Source organism: Kogia breviceps, chromosome 8, assembly GCF_026419965.1.
Source record: "Kogia breviceps isolate mKogBre1 chromosome 8, mKogBre1 haplotype 1, whole genome shotgun sequence".
Classification (NCBI taxonomy): domain Eukaryota; kingdom Metazoa; phylum Chordata; class Mammalia; order Artiodactyla; family Physeteridae; genus Kogia; species Kogia breviceps.
In genome coordinates this window covers 93,160,095-93,174,296 of record NC_081317.1, presented here as the reverse complement: position 1 = coordinate 93,174,296, position 14,202 = coordinate 93,160,095, and the positions used below count along the sequence as shown (strand labels likewise).

The 14,202-nt window shown below is 40.8% G+C and overlaps 1 long non-coding RNA gene across 1 annotated transcript in view; it reads left to right on the top strand.

Moving 5' to 3' along the window:
- Positions 1-14,202, top strand: part of LOC131760910 (uncharacterized) — a 562,803-nt gene that overhangs the window by 278,857 nt on the left and 269,744 nt on the right. Inside the window, exon 2 of the long non-coding RNA XR_010841623.1 lies at positions 11,461-11,523. This is a non-coding gene — a long non-coding RNA (uncharacterized lncRNA). The remainder of the gene's footprint in view (positions 1-11,460; positions 11,524-14,202) is intronic.

The window sequence follows — 14,202 nt, the reverse complement described above, 5'->3', positions numbered from 1 at the left end:
TGTCTGCAAGGTTATCCACTCTAAGATTGATTAATAGTGAGGGACCTTCAAGATGGTAGAGGAGTAAGACGTGGAGATCACCTACCTCCCAACAAATACATCAAAAATACATCTACATGTGGAACTGCTCCTACAGAACACCTACTGAACACTGGCAGAAGACCTCAGACTTCCCAAAAGGCAAGAAACTCCCCATGTACCTGGGTGGAGCAAAAGAAAAAAGAAAAAACAGAGACAACAGAATAGGGACGGGATGAGCACCTCTGGGAGAGAGCTGTGAAGGAGGAAAAGTTTCCACACACTAGGAAGCCCCTTCACTGGCAGAGGTGGGGGATGGGCAGGGGGAGCTTCAGAGCTACAGAGGAGAGCGCAGCAACAGGGGTGCAGAGCGCAAAGTGGAGAGAATCCCGCACAGAGGATCGGTGCCAACCAGCACTCACCAGTCCTAGAGGCTTGTCTACTCAGCCACCAGGGTGGGTGGGGGCTGGGAGCTGAGGTTCAGGCTTCAGAGGTCAGATCCCAGGGAGAGGACTGGAGTTGGCTGCATGAACACAGCCTGAAGGGGGCTAGTGCACCACAGCTAACTAAGAGGGAGTACAAGAAAAAGTCTGGAGCTGCCTAAGAGGCAAGAACCATTGTTTTGGGATGTGCGAGGAGAGGGGATTCAGAGCACCGCCTAAATGAGCTCCAGAGACAGATGCTAGCCGCGGCTATCAGCATGGACACCTGAGACCGCCATGAAACACTAAGGCTGCTGCTGCAGCCACCAAGAAGCCTGTGTGCAAGCACAGGTCACTATCCATGCCTCCCCTCCCAGGTGCCTGTGTACCCCGCCACTGCCAGGGTCCCGTGATCCAGGGACAACTTCCCCAGGAGAACACACTGCGTGCCTCAGGCTGTTACAACATCGCGCTGGCCTCTGCCACTGCAGGCTCTCCCCGCATTCCGTACCCCTCCCGCCCCCCAGCCTGAGTGAGCCAGAGCCCCCTAATCAGCTGCTACTTTAACCCCGTCCTGTCTGGGTGGGGAACAGACACCCTCAGGCAGCCTACATGCAGAGGCAGGCCAAAATCCAAAGCTGAACCCCAGGAGCTGTGCAAACAAAGAAAAGAAAGGGAAATTTTTCCCAGCAGCCTCAGGAGCAGTGGATTAAATCTCGACAATCAACTTGATGTACCCTTCATCTCTGGAATACCTGAAGAGACAAGGAATCATCCAAAATTGAGGTGGTGGACTTTGGGAGCAACTATAGACTTGGGGTTTGCTTTCTGAATATAATTTGTTTCTGGTTTTATGTTTATCTTAGTTTAGTATTTAGAGCTTATTATCATTGGTAGATTTGTTTATTGATTTGGTTGCTCTCTTCCTTTTTATCTTATATATATATATATATTTTTTTTCTTTTTCTCTTTTTCTGAGTATGTATGTGTATGCTTCTTTGTGTGGTTTTGTCTGTATAGCTTTGCTTTTACCATTTGTCCTAGGGTTCTGTCTGTCTGTTTGGGGGGAGTTTTTTGGGGTATAGTTTTCAGTGCTTGTTATCACTGGTGGATTTGTTTTTTCATTTGGTTGCTCTCTTCTTTCTTTCTTTTTTTAAAAATTACTTTTTAATTTTTAATACTTAAAAAATTCTTTATTTTATTTTTATTTTTTTTCTTTCTTTCTTTCTTTTTCTCACTTTTCTTCTGAGCTGTGTGGCTGACAGGGTCTTGGTGCTCCGGCTGGGTGTTAGTCCTGAGCCTCTGAGGTGGGAGAGCCAATTTCAGGACATTGATCCACCAGAAACCTCCCAGCCCCATGTTATATCAAACAGCGAAAGCTCTCCCAGAGATCTACATCTCAGTGCTAAGACCCAGCTCCACTCAATGACCAGCAAGCTACAGTGCTGGACACCCCATGCCAAACAACTAGAAAGACAGGAACACAACCCCATCCATTAGCAGGAAGGCTGCCTAAAATCATAATAAGTTCACAGACACCTCAAAACACACCACCAGATATGGTCCTGCCCACCAGAAAGACAAGATCCAGCCTCATCCACCAGAACACGGGCACCAGTCCCCTCCACCAGGAACCCTACACAACCAACTAAGCCAACCTTACCCACTGGGGGCAGACACCAAAAACAATGGGAACTACGAACCTGCAGCCTGTGAAAAGGAGACCCCAAACACAGTAAGTTAAGCTAAATGAGAAGACAAAGGAACACACAGCAGATGAAGGAGGAAGGTAAAAACCCACCAGACCAAACAAATGAAGAGGAAATAGGCAGTCTACCTGCAAAAGAATTCAGAGTAATGATAGTAAAGATGATCCAAAATCTTGGAAATTGAATGGAGAAAATACAAGAAACGTTTAACAAGGACCTAGAAGAACTAAAGAGCAAACAAACAATGATGAACAACACAATAAATGAAATTAAAAATTCTCTAGAAGGAATCAATAGCAGAATAACTGAGGCAGAAGAACAGATAAGTGACCTGGCAGATAAAATAGTGGAAATAACTACCGCAGAGCAGAATAAAGAGAAAAGAATGAAAAGAATTGAGGGTAGGGCTTCCCTGGTGGTGCAGTGGTTGAGAGTCCAGCTGCCGATGCAGGGGACACGGGTTCGTGTCCCAGTCTGGGAAGATCCCACATGCAGTGGAGCGGCTGGGCCTGTGAGCCATGGCTGCTGAGCCTGCACATCCAGAGCCTGTGCTCCACAATGGGAGAGGCCACAACAGTGAGAGGCCCATGTACTGCAAAAAAAAAAAAAAAAAAAGAATTGAGGGCAGTCTCAGAGACTTCTGGGACAACATTAAACGTACTATCGTTCAGATTATAGGGGTACCAGAAGAAGAAGAGAAAAAGAAAGGGACTGAGAAAATATTTGAAGAGATTATAGTCGAAAACTTCCCTAACATGCGAAAGGAAATGGTCAATCAAGTCCAGGAAGTGCAGAGAGTCCCATACAGGATAAATTCAAGGAGAAACATGCCAAGACACATATTAATCAAACTATCAAAAATTACATATGAAGAAAAAATATTAAAAGCAGCAAGGGAAAAACAACAAATAACATACAAGGGAATCCCCATAAGGTTAACAGCTGAGTTTTCAGCAGAAACTCTGCAAGCCAGAAGGGAGTGGCAGGACATATTTAAAGTGATGAAAGGGACAAACCTACAACCAAGATTACTCTACCCAGCAAGGACCTTATTCAGATTCGTTGGAGAAGTTAAAACCTTAACAGGCAAGCAAAAGCTAAGAGAATTCAGCACCACCAAACCGCTTTACAACAAATGCTAAAGGAATTCTCTAGGCAGGAAACACAAGAGAAGGAAAAGACCTACAATAACAAACCCAAAACAATTAAGAAAATGGTAACAGGAACATACATATGGATAACAACCTTAAATGTAAATGGATTAAATGCTCCAACCAAAAGACATAGACTGGCTGAATGGATACAAAAACAAGACCCGTACATATGCTGTCTACAAGAGACCCACTTGAGACCTAGGGACATACAGACTGAAAGTGAGGGGATGGAAAAAGATATTCCAGGCAAATGGAAATCAAAAGAAAGCTGCAGTAGCAATTCTCATATCAGACAAAATAGACTTTAAAATAAAGACTATTGCAAGAAACAAAGGACACTACATAATGATCAAGTGATCAATCCAAGAAGAAGATATAACAATTGTAAATATATATGCACCCAACATAGGAGCACCACCTCAATACATAAGGCAAATGCTAACAGCCATAAAAAGGGAAATTGACAGTAACACAGTAATAGTAGGGAACTTTACCACCCCACTTTCACCAATGGACAGATCATCCAAAATGAAAATAAATAAGGAAACACAAGCTTTAAATGATGCATTAAACAAGATGGACTTAACTGATATTTATAGGACATTCCATCCAAAAAACAACAGAATACACTTTCTTCTCAAGTGCTCATGGAACATTCTGCAGGACAGATCATATTGTGGGTCACAAATCAAGCCTTGGTAAATTTAGGGAAATTGAAATCGTATCAGGTATCTTTTCCAACAACAACGCTATGAAACTAGATATCAATTACAGGAAAAAAGCTGTATAAAATACAAACACATGGAAGCTAAACAATACACTATTAAATAACCAAGAAATCATCTTTCAACAAACAAAAGCCCAGGAGCAGATGGCTTCACTGGTGAATTCTATCAACACTTAGAGAAGACTTAACGCCTATCCTTCTCAAAGTCTTCCAAAATATAGCAGAGGGAGGAACAGTCCCAAACTCATCCTATGTGGCCACATCACCCTGATATCAAAACCAGACAAAGATGTCACAAAAAAAGAAAACTACAGGCCAATATCACTGATGAACATAGATGCAAATATTCTCAACCAAATAGTAGCAAACAGAATCCAACAGCACATTAAAAGGATCAGACACCTTGATCAAGTGGGGTTTATCCCAGGAATGCAAGGATTCTTCAATATATGCAAATGAATCAATGTGATACACCATATTAACAAACTGAAGGATAAAAACCACATGGTCATCTCAATAGATGCAGAAAAAGCTTTTGACAAAATTCAATACCCATTTATGATAAAAACCTTCTAGGAAGTAGGCATAGAGGAAACTTACCTCAACATAATAAAGGCCATATATGACAAGCCCACAGCCAACATTGTTCTCACTGGAGGAAAACTGAAACCATTTCCACTAAGATCAGGAACAAGACAAGGTTGCCCACTCTCACCAATATTATTCAACATAGTTTTGGAAGTTTTAGCCACAGCAGTCAGAGACGAAAAAGAAATAAAAGGAATCCAAATCAGGAAAAAAGAAGTAAAACTGTCACTGTTTATAGATGACATTATACTATACATAGAGAATCCTAAAGATGCCACCAGAAAACTACTAGAGCTAATCAAAGAACTTGGTAAAGTAGCATGATACCAAATTAATGCACAGAAATCTTTTGCATTCCTATACACTAATGATGATAAATATGAAACAGAAATTAAGGAAACACTCCCATTTACCATTGCAACAAAAAGAATAAAATATGTAGGAATAAACCTACCTAGGGAGACAAAAGACCTGTATGCAGAAAACTATAAGACACTGATGAAAGAAATTAAAGATGATTCAAACAGATGGAGAGATATACCATGTTCTTGGATTGGAAGAAGCAATGTTTTGAAAATGACTATACTACCCAAAGCAATCTACAGATTCAGTGCAATCCCTGTCAAACTACCACTGGCATTTTTCATAGAACTAGAACAAAAAATTTCTCAATTTGTATGGAAACACAAAAGACCCAGAATAGCCAAAGAAATCTTGAGAAAGAAAAACAGAGCTGGAGGAATCAGGCTCCCTGACTTCAGACTATACTACCAAGCTACAGTAATCAAGATAATATGGTACTGGCAGAAAAACAGAAATATAGATCAGTGGAATAGGATAGAAAGCTCAGAGATAAACCCACACACATATGGTCATCTTATCTTTGATAAAGGAGGTAAAAATATACAATGGGGAAAAGACAGCCTTTTCAATAAATGGTGCTGGGAAAACTGGACAACTATGTGTAAAAGATTGAAATTAGAACACTCCCTAACACAAACACAAAAATAAACTCAAAACAGATTAAAGACCTAAATGTAAGGCCAGACACTGTAAAACTCTTAGAGGAAAACATAGGTAGAACACTCTATGACATATACCACAGCAAGATCCTTTTTGACCCACCTCCTAGAGAAATGGAAATAAAAACAAAAATAAACAAATGGGACCTAATGAAACTTAAAAGCTTTTGCACAGCAAAGGAAACCATAAAGAAGATGAAAAGGCAGCTCTCAGAATGGGATAATATATTTGCAAATGAAGCAACTGACAAAGGATTAATCTCCAAAATTTACAAGAAGTTCATGTAGCTCAATATCAAAAAACAAACAACCCAATCCAAAAATGGGCAGAAGACCTAAATAGACATTTCTCCAAAGAAGATATACAGATTGCCATCAAACACATGAAAGGATGCTCAACATCACTAATCATTAGAGAAATGCAAATCAAAACTACAATGAGGTATCACCTCACACCAGTCAGAATGTCCATCATCAGAAAATCTACAAACAGTAAATGCTGGAGAGGGTGTGGAGAATATGAACTGTCTTGCACTGTTTGTGGGAATGTAAATTGATACAGCCACTATGGAGAACAGTATGGAGATTCCTTAAAAAACTAAAAATAGAACTACCATACGACCCAGCAAGTCCCACTACTGGGTATATACCCTGAGAAAACCATAATTCAAAAAGAGTCATGTATCACAATGTTCATTGCAGCTCTATTTACAATAGCCAGGACATGGAAGCAACCTAAGTGTCCATCGACAGATGAATGGATAAAGAAGATGTGGCACATATATACAATGGAATACTACTCAGCCATAAAAAGAAATGAAATTGAGTTATTTGTAGTGAGGTGGATGGATTTGGAGTCTGTCATACAGAGTGAAGTACGTCAGAAAGAGAAAAACAAATACTGTATGGTAACACATATATATGGAATCTAAAAAAACAAGTTCTGAAGAACCTAAGGGCAGGACAGGAATAAAGATGCAGCCGTAGAGAATGGACTTGAGGACAGGGGGATGGGGAAGTGTAAGCTTGGATGAAGTGAGAGAGTGGCATGGAAATATATACACCACCAAATATAAAATAGCTAGTGATGGGGCTTCCCTGGTGGCGCAGTGGTTGAGAATCCGCCTGCCGATGCAGGAGACACGGGTTCGTGCCCTGGTCCGGGAAGATCCCACATGCCGCGGAGCAACTAAGCCCGTGAGCCATGGCCGCTAGGCCTGCGCGTCCGGAGCCTGTGCTCCGCAACGGGAGAGGCCACAACAGTGAGAGGCCCGCATACCGCCAAAAAAAATAAATAAATAAATAAATAAATAAATAAATAAATAAAATAAAATAAAATAAAATAGCTAGTGAGAAGCAGCTGCATAGCACAGGGAGATCAGCTCAGTGCTTTGTGACCACCTAGGCGGGGGTCAGATTGGGAGGATAGGTTGGAGACACAGGAGGGAGGAGATATGGGGATATATGTATATGTATAGCTGATACGCTTTGTTATAAAGCAGAAGGTAACCCACCATTGTAAAGCAATTATACTCCAATAAAGATTTAAAAAAAGATTAATTAATAGTGATTTTGTCATTAACAATGAATGAGTATTTTGTATTCACTAATTAATAAATATTTGGGGTAATACCTTGGGATGAAATATCCTGTTCCCCATTAAATTTTTACCCATTAATTCAAGCATCCATTGTTCATTTTGCCTGAATTATTACTCTGATAGTTACCAAATGACAATTTTCTAACTTTTATTATTCTATATTTATTAGTTGGTATTCTATTTTAAGGTACAGTTTTTCCATCTCTCCCATTTATTTTTTATTCCTTCATTTGTTTGTGTCAGTATGAATTAATAGATTATAATTTTATTTAATGAGTTATAATCTGTGATTGTCAATACTTATTTTGATGCTCATATTTTCCCTGATTTTGGCAAGCATGGGTATGGTTGTTTGGGAGACTAGAGACAGGTGGAAGGAGGGAACCCTTTCAAGCTGGCCTTCTGTAATTTTAACATGTTTCCAAGATTTTTTAGCACTTTCTTACTTTCTAGAACCACAAGATGTTCCTGGCTCATCTTGTATTTTCATTGTCCTCGCCCTGGAATCCTCTATCTTTCCAATGGGCTCTGATTCCTTTTATCAGAGAATATTAATATGATCATTGCTACTGGTATATCATGGATTCTAGACCCACTTTGTGGAAGTAGCTAGGAAATGTATTCATGTACACACCTTCACAGACCCGCATAAATTATATCGATCTATATTAAATGTCATGAGTTCACATTGATACATCCACCAACCCAACACCCTCTCCATATTTAAAACTTTTTTCTCTGACAGTGAGAAACTGGGTCCTGTTATCCTCAATATATTTTCTTATTTACTAAATAACCCTGTATGTAACCACTCATAGCCCATATGGTGTCTTTGTATGAAGTAGAAAAATATGTCCCTTCTGAGTAAATTCCACGTGTCCCAGGGGATGCATGGCTTTTTGTGTGAGGAGCTGGATTTCAGGCCCCACTAACCCCTCAGCTGGTTGCCTTTGTGCAGTGAACAACATTCATAACCTACAGCAGCCCTGTCCCTTTCAGTCTGTCTTCCTGACAGTTGTTCCTTAATTCTTCTTTTAGTATAATTAAAATTTATGTGTGACACTGACAGAAATGGCACAAATAAAAAGCAGTTTGGGTTCAATAAGCTATTTTATTTTATTTTTACCTAACTAAAGTCTAGTGGGTGGTTTCTTCAAAGTTACTCATATTCTTAGGAATAGAGGGCTCAGGAAAAGTTGGATGTGTAACTCCACTCTGCTAAGCCCTGCTGTTACTGTGGCTGGCACATGGCATGCCTTTGGGCTGAGAAAGTTTAAAAAAGATAAAGTTAGGGGGAAAGCTCTGACAAATAAACAAGGTTGGGAAGATGTGACATATTGGGGTGGGGAGAGAGAGAACTAAATATACCCATCTGAGAATATATAGAAGTGAAGGGACCCTGATTGGTCTATAAAGAATTTTAAGGGGATTATGTAATTCTTTAATTTCTTCCTTTTCCAATTTTCTGATAAACACTCAAATAGAAATTTTTTATTGTCCAACTTTAATGTCATTGCCTTTTTGAAATCTTCCCTAATGTCTACTGTATTTCCATAGTCCTAGCCTCAAATCATGGCAGAAATTTGGTTATGAGGTGACACAAACCTGAGATAGAGTGGAGAGGAAAGAGTCATCTAGGATCAAAGAGTGCACAGTGACAACAGTAAAAAATAGCTAGTACATATTGGGCATTTACTTTATGCCAAGCACTGTTCTATATGCTTTCCACGTGTTCCCTCATTTTAGCTCATAACTGCACGATAAGTAAGGTATTATGACTGTCATCCCTGTGGCACAGAGGAGGTAAAAGACTTAGAGATGTTGAGTAACTTGCCCAGGGTCGGATGGTTATTGAGGGGTTACATGCATTCTCCAACCAGCAAGTAAACCCAGGTAGCCTGACCCTGGGGCTTAATCAGTGTACTGTGCTGCCTCTGCCAGTAGGCAGGGCAACTGAGGTCACCCAATAGTTACCTTTCCTCCAGGAATCCTTGACTGTCTAGAAGCAAAGTTGGTTTTCAGAGGCCAACCAAGCATGGGTATGGATGTTTGGGGGGCTGGAGGCAGGTAATGAGAGGGTGTTTGCAATGACAGAACAAGGGCTAGACAGAGACATGTGGGTACTTTTGAAGAGGAGAATCTCTAAATATTTAATATTTTAGGAGGTTCAAGGAGAAACTGATTTTCTGGTAGTAAAAATGGTGTGCCTCTTTATGTTAAAAATGAGACTAAATGTATCCCAACACTTTTATTTATTTAGAATTATCTAGGAATTATGATTGTTCAGAATCAGATAGCTTTGGGGGAGGTATATTAAAGTGTTAACATTTTTTTTTGATAGGTAAGAAGTGGATTTATTTAGAGACAAACACACTCCACAGACAGAGTGTGGGCCATCTCAGAAAGTGAGAAAGGCACCAGGGTATGGGGTTGTCAGTTTTTATAGAACTGGGTAATTTCATAGGCTTATGAGTGCTATTTTCATAGGCTAAAATAGCTGGAGGAGTATTCCAGCTATTTTAGGAAGGGGCAGGGATTTCCAGGAATTGGGCCACCGCCTACTTTTTGATCCTTATGGTCGGTCTTGGAACTGTCATGGCGCCTGTGAGTGTATACTGAGGCTCAAGGTCTAGTGGAAGTTGACTTGTCCACCATCTTGGACCCATTTGGTTCTGATCAGTTTATTTCATGTCCTCGGACTATGTCATTCTTTCAAAGGTTGTGCCCTGCCTCCTTCCCTCCTATTTTATTCCCCCTTCAGAGATTTTACTCCCATATTCTTATGGGAAGCAGAATGGTGATGGTCTGTCTTCGGTAACTGCTTCAAGGCTGAGTAGGGGCATCGACCTTGTCTGTCAAGGAGTAAAAATCACTGGATGCCTGATCTAGGGGCCCTAGGGGCAGGGCAGCTCCTTGCTTTAAGTCATGTGGGCTGGAATCCTCACATAGCCATCATCTTGGTGTGGAACTGTTGTAATTGTTTCCATAGCCTTTCTGTGAATCTCCTTGATGATGAAGCACTTTTTGTAACAGCATCAGAGTACAAAAATATCTATAAATGACAAAAGACTTAAAAGACATGGTTAAACATCTGATTACGGTGTAATCGATAAAGAAACTTGGTCACAATAACCAGAATTACGAATGATTACTTTTAACATACCAAATAATCCTAGTTATATATTTCTGTTTAAGATACCTCGGGGGACCTGTACAGTACCCTAAAGTTAGCTGGAAATCAAAAGAAACTTAATTAAAATTTGATATTTGGGAAGTTTGTCAAAAAATTTTAAAACACTTGGTCAAATAAGATCATAGGTCACTGTGAGACAATACTTATTCCTTAACCAAAGTTACAAATGATCTCAAAAGCAAATACAAGTCACTTAAAGGCAAAGAAACTCACACGCTCTGTTGTCAAAAGCAGCATTTCAAGAATACTTTGGAGGAAGAAACCAAATCCAGTCTTGTGCTAGCCCATTCCTAACAAAATCCATTTACCCAACTAAATTCAATCCAATCTTAGAAAATCCTGATCATGCGTAACTCTTTTCAGTATTTTTCATTCTTCACACCTTCTCTTACTAAAAACACATACCTTACTTTTCTTAAAAGTTGTTTTCACATTGAGTTACTTTTCTTGTTGACAAATTTGTAACAGATAGAATAAGGTCTTACTTGACCTCTAATCAACCTAGGTACAACAGAAGTAATATAGTTAGCATTGATGACTCTAACATGTCTATATTAATCAAACCAACAAGTTTAAGCCACCTTCAATACCAGATATCAGTTTAGTATTGAATATTTTCCAGGTGACATGAACCTGAAATTTATTCTGGCCAGATTGTTTTCTATTTCTGAGTATTTACATAAGGGCTTAATTTTTAAAAACCAATTAAGTAGAGCTCTTTTACGAATTAATTTTTGGCAATACCATATACCTACAACGCACATATAGATACATATGAACACACAAACAAACACAGAGGCCTCATAGTTCCCATTCGAAAATTTCAGCCCTAAGTCAGGTACAACATAAAAGCCATCAGTTACAAGGGGTTGGATTCAAACTGGGCTTCTAGCAGATGGAACAAATCGAGGTCACCTACCTAAATGTCTAAATCCTTTTTTACTAGTGTTTACAGACAAGACACTTAAGATTTCTATTTATCCTTGACAAGTCAAGTTTTAAATTACCCTTTTCTTAAAATTTGCAGTTTGAAAAGATGGCAGAGAGAAGAGTTCCCGAGAAGACCAGATAGGACATTTGCATCTCAAAGGTACAGGCAAGTTCCTCCTAGGATGTCTTTGTTTCCCCTTTGTTTAGTACTTACAAGCCTCTTAAGATAAATAGGGGAGGTTTGAGGAGTGGTAAAAGGATTGGTGGGTTTTGGATTATTTTTGGAGCCACACCTCTGGTCCTATAAAGACTACATTTGTAAGACAAGGACAGTTATGTTTTCTTTGTCAAAGAATTGGGTGGTTACCTCAATGATATTGAAGGACTGACATACCCATTCACCTATGTTGGAAAGTTTTACTTTTCCTCATTTAGCTTAGGGGAGAAGGCCTCTTCCAAAATTCCTATCAGGCTCTGAATATCAGCTAGGGTCAGTTTGGTCAGACCAGTGGCCTCCTATTTTGTTAATCTACTTACAAACATTTTTGAGGATCTTCCCTAGGTTTAAGAAATTTGTACCTTATATTTAGGCACTATATAACCCTTTTTACTTAACAATCACCAGCTGGATATCTTTGGCTATGCCCAGAACCTCGATATTCCACATTCCAGGGTCTACTATGGCTTCTTTTTTAGCTTCAGATTTTATCTGTTCCTTTTTGCTTTTTGTTAGAACCATTTGGTGATGAGGGTGGTTCCCTTGCCCCTCGAGAAACAGAATGGCCCCTAACATAGTTAATAAATCACTTCCCACTAAAGGGATGGGACAGTCAGGCACAAACAGAAAGGAATGTAAAAACAGCTGGCCATTGATCTTGCACAAAAGGGGTTCCAGGAAAGTGTGCCTGTGTCTCTTCCCTGACGACCCAATACATATTCCTTATGATTGCTAAGGTTTCCAGTCCTTTGGGTTAAGACTGAGAAGGTTGCACCAGTGTCTATAAGAAATTATATCAAGTGGCCCATCACATCAATGACCACCCAAGGCTCGACATTAGTTATGTAGTTGGTATGTCTAGGCAGAGCCACTTTCGGCTTTGGGCCCCTTCAGTCTTCTGATTGCAAAACCATCAATAGCCGAGGGGCCCCCTTCGCTCTCTGGCATCTGAGGCATTCCCTCTTCCGTTGCCCTGGTTGTATGCAAAGGGCACATCGATCACAACCCTCACTCCAGTGCCCTTTTTGTCCACACAGGGTATGCTGGCCTTGTATGGGTACTCATGGGCCTTGTGGTCTGCCAGGGCCAGATTGGTCCAGAAAAGCCGGCTTCCCCTTTAGTGGTCTCTGAGTGGACAAAGCTACTGCAATCATTTGGGCCTTTTTCATATTTCTCTGAGTGCGTTCAGTCTTTTTGGCCATATCCCTATTACTGAAAACCAAATAAGCCAATTGGAACAAAACAATCACTGGAGTCTGAGGACCAGCAGTTGCTTTCTGAATTTCACGCCTGATGTCTGGGGCAGACCGGGCTATGAAATGCATAGTCAAAAGGGCCTGTACCTCGGGGGAGGAGGGATCCACGTTTCGTTCGGGATCCATGGCCCTGGAGGGTGGGTCAGTTAAAATGTCCTCTGTGTCCTTCCTAGAGTTATCCCTCTGAGCTATACACACCTTAAATTCCCTTTGGATTCCATTGCCTACATACAAGGCCATGAAAATTTGAATATAGGGTACTTCACTCCATTTCAAATTTCCTAACTCATATTGTGGCCAAACCTGATTACATAACCTAATAAGTTTTTTCCTTTTAATTCCTGTTGTCCACATCTTTCCCAATCCCAGAGTATATGGCCCAGAGGGGTATTGGTTGGGATTGATGCAGCCTGACCCACTTCATACAAGCCTGAGGTGATGTGTCTAACTCCCGAGCTATCCAAAATTCCACTCTTAAGTCAAAATCCACTATGCAATTTGGTCAAAAGATTTGCACTTATGATTTTAGATGCTATCCCTTCCAAGGTAGTCTCCCAGCCAGGTGTTAGTTCCCAAAAAGTCACAAAAAAATGTCACAGAAGACGTCCCCAACAGTGTTGACGATGAGCAGGAGTTGGTCTAGCTATAAGTTGGGAATAAAGGGTCAGCATTTGTAAGGGTCGGAGGGAGGGGAGTAAAAGCAATAGAGTACACCTTGGTGGTCACACAGGTCTTCTGGGGTTAACAGAAGAAAGAAAGAAATAGAGTAGGAATGAATAAGAATGCAAGAATGTAGGAGAAAAACCTCAGAGTCAAGGAGAAGAGTATAGAGATGAACAGTTCTGTCCTGGACCTGCTTTTGGATGTGCATAAGTATACAGGGTTGACCCGCCAGTCAAAAATGAGCAGACAGTAGCAGAGCATCCTCCCCAGTGTGCCTGGTTTGTGGCGTCCCGTGGGCCTCTGTAGGACCAAGACCTAACTCTCAAACATTTTCTTACCTTATCACTGTCCCTTCTTGGTCACCAGCTGAAACTGTGCACCTCAGATTCAGACTTGAACCCACACGGCCGGGACTCAAACCCGGCCAAAACCCAGACTGGGATTCGAACCCACACTGCTGGGACTCGAACCCAGCCAAAACCCAGATTGGGACTTGAACCCACACTGCCGGGACTCAAACACGGCCAAAACCCACAGTCTTCCAACTGAGATCACACACCTGGTTTCAGGACTTAATGAAGCTCAGGTTCTTGATGTCTCATCCCAGAAAGAATTCAGTGAGAGGCAAAGTAATAGGTAAGAAGTGGATTTATTTAGAGAGAAACACACTCCACAGAGTGTGGGCCATCTCAGAAGGTGAGAA